Genomic DNA, 8,596 nt, shown 5'->3' on the forward strand with positions numbered 1-8,596 from the left:
ACTTTGCTTCTTACTTGAGGATGGAAGGTTAAATATCTTGGGGTCCATCTACTTTCACATTGCAGTTTTTACAGTGCCAATTTTAAAGTATTGTACAATAACATCCCAACTGAGCCTTACTTTACCAAACCCCTTACCTTTGCAGAGTCATACTCATTTTATTGGCAGTGTGGCATATTTATACAATTGGGCTTGTAAACTGGTGATCATGAACTCAACATGATTAAATTCTATTACTCGCTTTCCTAAAGCCTTACCTCTTCGGCTCTCGTCAAGCGATGGTGGTATAGTGGTAAGCATAGCTGCCTTCCAAGCAGTTGACCCGGGTTCGATTCCCGGCCATCGCATAGAGGCTGTTTGAGTCTTTATAAATGTGCGACAGCTCCTCACTTTGTCTGGGTTTCAAGACAACACAACCACTACCACAACCACCCCTTCTACGTACTGTTTGATTAGAGTGATTGCAGACCACCACCAAGGCCACCAAGACCTTTCATAAGTACAGTCAATGCTGTCTCTGTATTCTATCCCTGTACACGATTTCACTGGGGTTTGCACTGCCACAGCATTGAAAACTCTACTTTGCTTCTTACTAGAGGAGGGAAGGTTAAATATCTTGGGGAACATCTACTCTCATATTGCAGTTTTTACAGTGCTGACTTTAAAGTACAGTACCTTAACATCCCAACTGAGCCTTACTTTACCAAGTTCCTTACCTGTGATTAAATTCTATGGCTTGCTGTCCTAAAGCCTTACCTCTTCAGTACATGTCAAGCGATGGTGGTATAGTGGTAAGCATAGCTGCCTTCCAAGCAGTTGACCCGGGGTCGATTCCCGGCCGTCGCATAGAGGCTGTTTGAGTCTTTATAAATGTGCGACATCTCCTCACTTTGTCTGGGTTTCAAGACAACACAACCACCCCTTCAACATACTGAGTGATTGCACACCGTGGGGCTTTTGCTACGAGCCACCAAGACCTTTCATAAGTACAGTCAATGCTGTGTCTGTATTCTATGCCTGTACCCGATTTCACTGGGGTTTGAACTGCGACAGCATTGAAAACTGTACTTTGCTTCTTACTGGAGGATGGAAGTTTAAATATCTTGGGGTCCATCTACTTTTCACATTGCGGTTTTACCACGAGGTGCCAATTTAAAGTATTGGCCTGTCTTTTCATCCAACTGAGCATACTTTACCAAACCCCTTACCTTTGCAGAGTCATACTCATTTTATTGGCAGTGTGGCATATTTATACTATTGGGCGTGTAAACTGGTGATCATGAACTCAACATGATTAAATTCTATTACTCGCTTTCCTAAAGCCTTACCTCTTCGGCTCTCGTCAAGCGATGGTGGTATAGTGGTAAGCATAGCTGCCTTCCAAGCAGTTGACCCGGGTTCGATTCCCGGCCATCGCATAGAGGCTGTTTGAGTCTTTATAAATGTGCGACAGCTCCTCACTTTGTCTGGGTTTCAAGACAACACAACCACTACCACAACCACCCTTCATTACTGTTTGATTAGAGTGATTGCAGACCACCACCAAGGAGCCACCAAGACCTTTCATAAGTACAGTCAGTACTGTCTCTGTATTCTATCCTGTACCGCATGATTTCACTGGGGTTTACTGCCACAGCATTGAAAACTGTATGCTTTGCTTCTTACTAGAGGAGGGAAGTTAAATATCTTGGGGAACATCTATGTGCGGTTTTACAGTGCTGACAAAAATTGCAGGTAACACATCCCAACTAGGCCTTACTTTGCAAGTTCCTTACTATAATGATTAAATTCTATGGCTGCTGTCCTAAAGCCTTACATCTTCAGTACATGTCAAGCGTGGTGGTATAGTGGTAAAAGCATGGCTGCCTTCCAAGCAGTTGACCCGGGTTCGATTCCCGGCCGTCGCATAGAGGCTGTTTGAGTCTTTATAAATGTGCGACATCTCCTCACTTTGTCTGGTTTTCAAGACAACACAACCACCCCTTCAACATACTGAGTGATTGCACACCGTGGGGCTTTTGCTACGAGCCACCAAGACCTTTCATAAGTACAGTCAATGCTGTGTCTGTAGTCTATGCCTGTACACGATTTCACTGGGGTTTGAACTGCGACAGCATTGAAAACTGTACTTTGCTTCTTACTGGAGGATGGAAGTTTAAATATCTTGGGGGCCATCTACTTTCACATTGCAGTTTTTACAGTGCCAATTTTAAAGTATTGTACAATAACATCCCAACTGAGCCTTACTTTACCAAACTCCTTACCTTTGCAGAGTCATACTCATTTTATTGGCAGTGTGGCATATTTATACTATTGGGCTTGTAAACTGGTGATCATGAACTCAACATGATTAAATTCTATTACTCGCTTTCCTAAAGCCTTACCTCTTCAGCTCTCGTCAAGCGATGGTGGTATAGTGGTAAGCATAGCTGCCTTCCAAGCAGTTGACCCGGGTTCGATTCCCGGCAGTCACATAGAGGCTGTTTGAATCTTTATAAATGTGTGACATCTCCTCACTTTGTCTAGGTTTCAAGACAACACAACCACCCCTTCTACATACTGCTTGATTAGAGTGATTGCAGACCGCAGGGCATTTGCTATGAGCCACCAAGACCTTTCATAAGTACAGTCAATGCTGTGTCTGTATTCTATGCCTGGACACGATTTCACTGGGGTTTGCACTGCCACAGCATTGAAAACTGTACTTTGCTTCTTACTAGAGGAGGGAAGGTTAAATATCTTGGGGAACATCTACTCTCATATTGCAGTTTTTACAGTGCTGACTTTAAAGTACAGTACCTTAACATCCCAACTGAGCCTTACTTTACCAAGTTCCTTACCAGTGATTAAATTCTATGGCTTGCTGTCCTAAAGCCTTACCTCTTCAGTACATGTCAAGCGATGGTGGTATAGTGGTAAGCATAGCTGCCTTCCAAGCAGTTGACCCGGGTTCGATTCCCGGCCGTCGCATAGAGGCTGTTTGAGTCTTTATAAATGTGCGACATCTCCTCACTTTGTCTGGGTTTCAAGACAACACAACCACCCCTTCAACATACTGAGTGAGTGCACACCGTGGGGCTTTTGCTACGAGCCACCAAGACCTTTCATAAGTACAGTCAATGCTGTGTCTGTATTCTATGCCTGTACACGATTTCACTGGGGTTTGAACTGCGACAGCATTGAAAACTGTACTTTGCTTCTTACTGGAGGACGGAAGTTTAAATATCTTGGGGTCCATCTACTTTCACACTGCAGTTTTTACAGTGCCAATTTTAAAGTATTGTACAATAACATCCCAACTGAGCCTTACTTTACCAAACTCCTTACCTTTGCAGAGTCATACTCATTTTATTGGCAGTGTGGCATATTTATACTATTGGGCTTGTAAACTGGTGATCATAAACTCAACATGATTAAATTCTATGGCTTGCTGTCCTAAAGCCTTACCTCTTCAGTACATGTCAAGCGATGGTGGTATAGTGGTAAGCATAGCTGCCTTCCAAGCAGTTGACCCGGGTTCGATTCCCGGCCATCGCATAGAGGCTGTTTGAGTCTTTATAAATGTGCGACAGCTCCTCACTTTGTCTGGGTTTCAAGACAACACAACCACTACCACAACCACCCCTTCTACGTACTGTTTGATAAGAGTGATTGCAGACCACCACCAAGGCCACCAAGACCTTTCATAAGTACAGTCAATGCTGTCTCTGTATTCTATCCCTGTACACGATTTCACTGGGGTTTGCACTGCCACAGCATTGAAAACTGTACTTTGCTTCTTACTAGAGGAGGGAAGGTTAAATATCTTGGGGAACATCTACTCTCATATTGCAGTTTTTACAGTGCTGACTTTAAAGTACAGTACCTAAACATCCCAACTGAGCCTTACTTTACCAAGTTCCTTACCTGTGATTAAATTCTATGGCTTGCTGTCCTAAAGCCTTACCTCTTCAGTACATGTCAAGCGATGGTGGTATAGTGGTAAGCATAGCTGCCTTCCAAGCAGTTGACCCGGGTTCGATTCCCGGCCGTCACATAGAGGCTGTTTGAATCTTTATAAATGTGTGACATCTCCTCACTTTGTCTAGGTTTCAAGACAACACAACCACCCCTTCTACATACTGCTTGATTAGAGTGATTGCAGACCGCAGGGCATTTGCTACGAGCCACCAAGACCTTTCATAAGTACAGTCAATGCTGTGTCTGTATTCTATGCCTGTACACGATTTCACTGGGGTTTGCACTGCCACAGCATTGAAAACTGTACTTTGCTTCGTACTAGAGGAGGGAAGGTTAAATATCTTGGGGAACATGTACGCTCATATTGCAGTTTTTATAGTGCTGACTTTAAAGTACAGTACCTTAACATCCCAACTGAGCCTTACTTTACCAAGTTCCTTACCTGTGATTAAATTCTATGGCTTGCTGTCCTAAAGCCTTACCTCTTCAGTACATGTCAAGCGATGGTGGTATAGTGGTAAGCATAGCTGCCTTCCAAGCAGTTGCCCCGGGTTCGATTCCCGGCCGTCGCATAGAGGCTGTTTGAGTCTTTATAAATGTGCGACATCTCCTCACTTTGTCTGGGTTTCAAGACAACACAACCACCCCTTCAACATACTGAGTGATTGCACACCGTGGGGCTTTTGCTACGAGCCACCAAGACCTTTCATAAGTACAGTCAATGCTGTGTCTGTATTCTATGCCTGTACACGATTTCACTGGGGGTTGAACTGCGACAGCATTGAAAACTGTACTTTGCTTCTTACTGGAGGATGGAAGTTTAAATATCTTGGGGTCCATCTACTTTCACATTGCAGTTTTTACAGTGCCAATTTTAAAGTATTGTACAATAACATCCCAACTGAGCCTTACTTTACCAAACCCCTTACCTTTGCAGAGTCATACTCATTTTATTGGCAGTGTGGCATATTTATACTATTGGGCTTGTAAACTGGTGATCATGAACTCAACATGATTAAATTCTATTACTCGCTTTCCTAAAGCCTTACCTCTTCGGCTCTCGTCAAGCGATGGTGGTATAGTGGTAAGCATAGCTGCCTTCCAAGCAGTTGACCCGGGTTCGATTCCCGGCCATCGCATAGAGGCTGTTTGAGTCTTTATAAATGTGCGACAGCTCCTCACTTTGTCTGGGTTTCAAGACAACACATCCATCACCACAACCACCCCTTCTACGTACTGTTTGATTAGAGTGATTGCAGACCACCACCAAGGCCACCAAGACCTTTCATAAGTACAGTCAATGCTGTCTCTGTATTCTATCCCTGTACACGATTTCACTGGGGTTTGCACTGCCACAGCATTGAAAACTGTACTTTGCTTCTTACTAGAGGAGGGAAGGTTAAATATCTTGGGGAACATCTACTCTCATATTGCAGTTTTTACAGTGCTGACTTTAAAGTACAGTACCTTAACATCCCAACTGAGCCTTACTTTACCAAGTTCCTTACCTGTGATTAAATTCTATGGCTTGCTGTCCTAAAGCCTTACCTCTTCAGTACATGTCAAGCGATGGTGGTATAGTGGTAAGCATAGCTGCCTTCCAAGCAGTTGACCCGGGTTCGATTCCCGGCCGTCGCATAGAGGCTGTTTGAGTCTTTATAAATGTGCGACATCTCCTCACTTTGTCTGGGTTTCAAGACAACACAACCACCCCTTCAACATACTGAGTGATTGCACACCGTGGGGCTTTTGCTACGAGCCACCAAGACCTTTCATAAGTACAGTCAATGCTGTGTCTGTATTCTATGCCTGTACACGATTTCACTGGGGTTTGAACTGCGACAGCATTGAAAACTGTACTTTGCTTCTTACTGGAGGACGGAAGTTTAAATATCTTGGGGTCCATCTACTTTCACATTGCAGTTTTTACAGTGCCAATTTTAAAGTATTGTACAATAACATCCCAACTGAGCCTTACTTTACCAAACTCCTTACCTTTGCAGAGTCATACTCATTTTATTGGCAGTGTGGCATATTTATACTATTGGGCTTGTAAACTGGTGATCATGAACTCAACATGATTAAATTCTATTACTCGCTTTCCTAAAGCCTTACCTCTTCGGCTCTCGTCAAGCGATGGTGGTATAGTGGTAAGCATAGCTGCCTTCCAAGCAGTTGACCCGGGTTCGATTCCCGGCCGTCGCATAGAGGCTGTTTGAGTCTTTATAAATGTGCGACATCTCCTCACTTTGTCTGGGTTTCAAGACAACACAACCACCCCTTCTACATACTGTTTGATTATTGCAGACCGCTGGGCTTTTGCTGCGAGCCACCAAGCCCTTTCATAAGTACAGTCAATGCTGTGTCTGTATTCTATGCCTGTACACGATTTCACTGGGGTTTGCACTGCCACAGCATTGAAAACTGTACTTTGCTTCTTACTAGAGGAGGGAAGGTTAAATATCTTGGGGAACATCTACTCTCATATTGCAGTTTTTACAGTGCTGACTTTAAAGTACAGTACCTTAACATCCCAACTGAGCCTTACTTTACCAAGTTCCTTACCTGTGATTAAATTCTATGGCTTGCTGTCCTAAAGCCTTACCTCTTCAGTACATGTCAAGCGATGGTGGTATAGTGGTAAGCATAGCTGCCTTCCAAGCAGTTAACCCGGGTTCGATTCCCGGCCGTCGCATAGAGGCTGTTTGAGTCTTTATAAATGTGCGACATCTCCTCACTTTGTCTGGGTTTCAAGACAACACAACCACCCCTTCAACATACTGAGTGATTGCACACCGTGGGGCTTTTGCTACGAGCCACCAAGACCTTTCATAAGTACAGTCAATGCTGTGTCTGTATTCTATGCCTGTACACGATTTCACTGGGGTTTGAACTGCGACAGCATTGAAAACTGTACTTTGCTTCTTACTGGAGGATGGAAGTTTAAATATCTTGGGGTCCATCTACTTTCACATTGCAGTTTTTACAGTGCCAATTTTAAAGTATTGTACAATAACATCCCAACTGAGCCTTACTTTACCAAACTCCTTACCTTTGCAGAGTCATACTCATTTTATTGGCAGTGTGGCATATTTATACTATTGGGCTTGTAAACTGGTGATCATAAACTCAACATGATTAAATTCTATGGCTTGCTGTCCTAAAGCCTTACCTCTTCAGTACATGTCAAGCGATGGTGGTATAGTGGTAAGCATAGCTGCCTTCCAAGCAGTTGACCCGGGTTCGATTCCCGGCCATCGCATAGAGGCTGTTTGAGTCTTTATAAATGTGCGCCAGCTCCTCACTTTGTCTGGGTTTCAAGACAACACAACCACTACCACAACCACCCCTTCTACGTACTGTTTGATTAGAGTGATTGCAGACCACCACCAAGGCCACCAAGACCTTTCATAAGTACAGTCAATGCTGTCTCTGTATTCTATCCCTGTACACGATTTCACTGGGGTTTGCACTGCCACAGCATTGAAAACTCTACTTTGCTTCTTACTAGAGGAGGGAAGGTTAAATATCTTGGGGAACATCTACTCTCATATTGCAGTTTTTACAGTGCTGACTTTAAAGTACAGTACCTTAACATCCCAACTGAGCCTTACTTTACCAAGTTCCTTACCTGTGATTAAATTCTATGGCTTGCTGTCCTAAAGCCTTACCTCTTCAGTACATGTCAAGCGATGGTGGTATAGTGGTAAGCATAGCTGCCTTCCAAGCAGTTGACCCGGGGTCGATTCCCGGCCGTCGCATAGAGGCTGTTTGAGTCTTTATAAATGTGCGACATCTCCTCACTTTGTCTGGGTTTCAAGACAACACAACCACCCCTTCAACATACTGAGTGATTGCACACCGTGGGGCTTTTGCTACGAGCCACCAAGACCTTTCATAAGTACAGTCAATGCTGTGTCTGTATTCTATGCCTGTACACGATTTCACTGGGGTTTGAACTGCGACAGCATTGAAAACTGTACTTTGCTTCTTACTGGAGGATGGAAGTTTAAATATCTTGGGGTCCATCTACTTTCACATTGCAGGTTTTACAGTGCCAATTTTAAAGTATTGTACAATAACATCCCAACTGAGCCTTACTTTACCAAACTCCTTACCTTTGCAGAGTCATACTCATTTTATTGGCAGTGTGGCATATTTATACTATTGGGCTTGTAAACTGGTGATCATGAACTCAACATGATTAAATTCTATTACTCGCTTTCCTAAAGCCTTACCTCTTCGGCTCTCGTCAAGCGATGGTGGTATAGTGGTAAGCATAGCTGCCTTCCAAGCAGTTGACCCGGGTTCGATTCCCGGCAGTCACATAGAGGCTGTTTGAATCTTTATAAATGTGTGACATCTCCTCACTTTGTCTAGGTTTCAAGACAACACAACCACCCCTTCTACATACTGCTTGATTAGAGTGATTGCAGACCGCAGGGCATTTGCTATGAGCCACCAAGACCTTTCATAAGTACAGTCAATGCTGTGTCTGTATTCTATGCCTGGACACGATTTCACTGGGGTTTGCACTGCCACAGCATTGAAAACTGTACTTTGCTTCTTACTAGAGGAGGGAAGGTTAAATATCTTGGGGAACATGTACGCTCATATTGCAGTTTTTATAGTGCTG

At 43.7% G+C, this 8,596-nt stretch overlaps 11 non-coding genes across 11 annotated transcripts; all 11 read left to right on the top strand.

The window, feature by feature from the left end:
• The first annotated feature begins 275 nt into the window (after positions 1-275).
• trnag-ucc lies at positions 276-347 on the top strand. Its single transcript has one exon. It is a non-coding gene; the product is annotated as a tRNA-Gly (tRNA).
• Positions 348-1,346: 999 nt separating this feature from the next.
• trnag-ucc lies at positions 1,347-1,418 on the top strand. The gene has a single exon. It is a non-coding gene; the product is annotated as a tRNA-Gly (tRNA).
• A 1,480-nt stretch (positions 1,419-2,898) lies between these two features.
• Positions 2,899-2,970, top strand: trnag-ucc. Its single transcript has one exon. It is a non-coding gene; the product is annotated as a tRNA-Gly (tRNA).
• Positions 2,971-3,465: 495 nt separating this feature from the next.
• On the top strand, positions 3,466-3,537 carry trnag-ucc. The gene has a single exon. It is a non-coding gene; the product is annotated as a tRNA-Gly (tRNA).
• A 427-nt stretch (positions 3,538-3,964) lies between these two features.
• On the top strand, positions 3,965-4,036 carry trnag-ucc. The gene has a single exon. It is a non-coding gene; the product is annotated as a tRNA-Gly (tRNA).
• A 424-nt stretch (positions 4,037-4,460) lies between these two features.
• Positions 4,461-4,532, top strand: trnag-ucc. Its single transcript has one exon. It is a non-coding gene; the product is annotated as a tRNA-Gly (tRNA).
• A 495-nt stretch (positions 4,533-5,027) lies between these two features.
• trnag-ucc lies at positions 5,028-5,099 on the top strand. The gene has a single exon. It is a non-coding gene; the product is annotated as a tRNA-Gly (tRNA).
• A 427-nt stretch (positions 5,100-5,526) lies between these two features.
• On the top strand, positions 5,527-5,598 carry trnag-ucc. The gene has a single exon. It is a non-coding gene; the product is annotated as a tRNA-Gly (tRNA).
• Positions 5,599-6,093: 495 nt separating this feature from the next.
• trnag-ucc lies at positions 6,094-6,165 on the top strand. Its single transcript has one exon. It is a non-coding gene; the product is annotated as a tRNA-Gly (tRNA).
• Positions 6,166-6,583: 418 nt separating this feature from the next.
• On the top strand, positions 6,584-6,655 carry trnag-ucc. Its single transcript has one exon. It is a non-coding gene; the product is annotated as a tRNA-Gly (tRNA).
• Positions 6,656-7,150: 495 nt separating this feature from the next.
• trnag-ucc lies at positions 7,151-7,222 on the top strand. Its single transcript has one exon. It is a non-coding gene; the product is annotated as a tRNA-Gly (tRNA).
• The last annotated feature ends 1,374 nt before the right edge of the window (positions 7,223-8,596 follow it).

This window comes from Solea senegalensis, unplaced genomic scaffold, assembly GCF_019176455.1.
Source record: "Solea senegalensis isolate Sse05_10M unplaced genomic scaffold, IFAPA_SoseM_1 scf7180000016817, whole genome shotgun sequence".
NCBI lineage: Eukaryota > Metazoa > Chordata > Actinopteri > Pleuronectiformes > Soleidae > Solea > Solea senegalensis.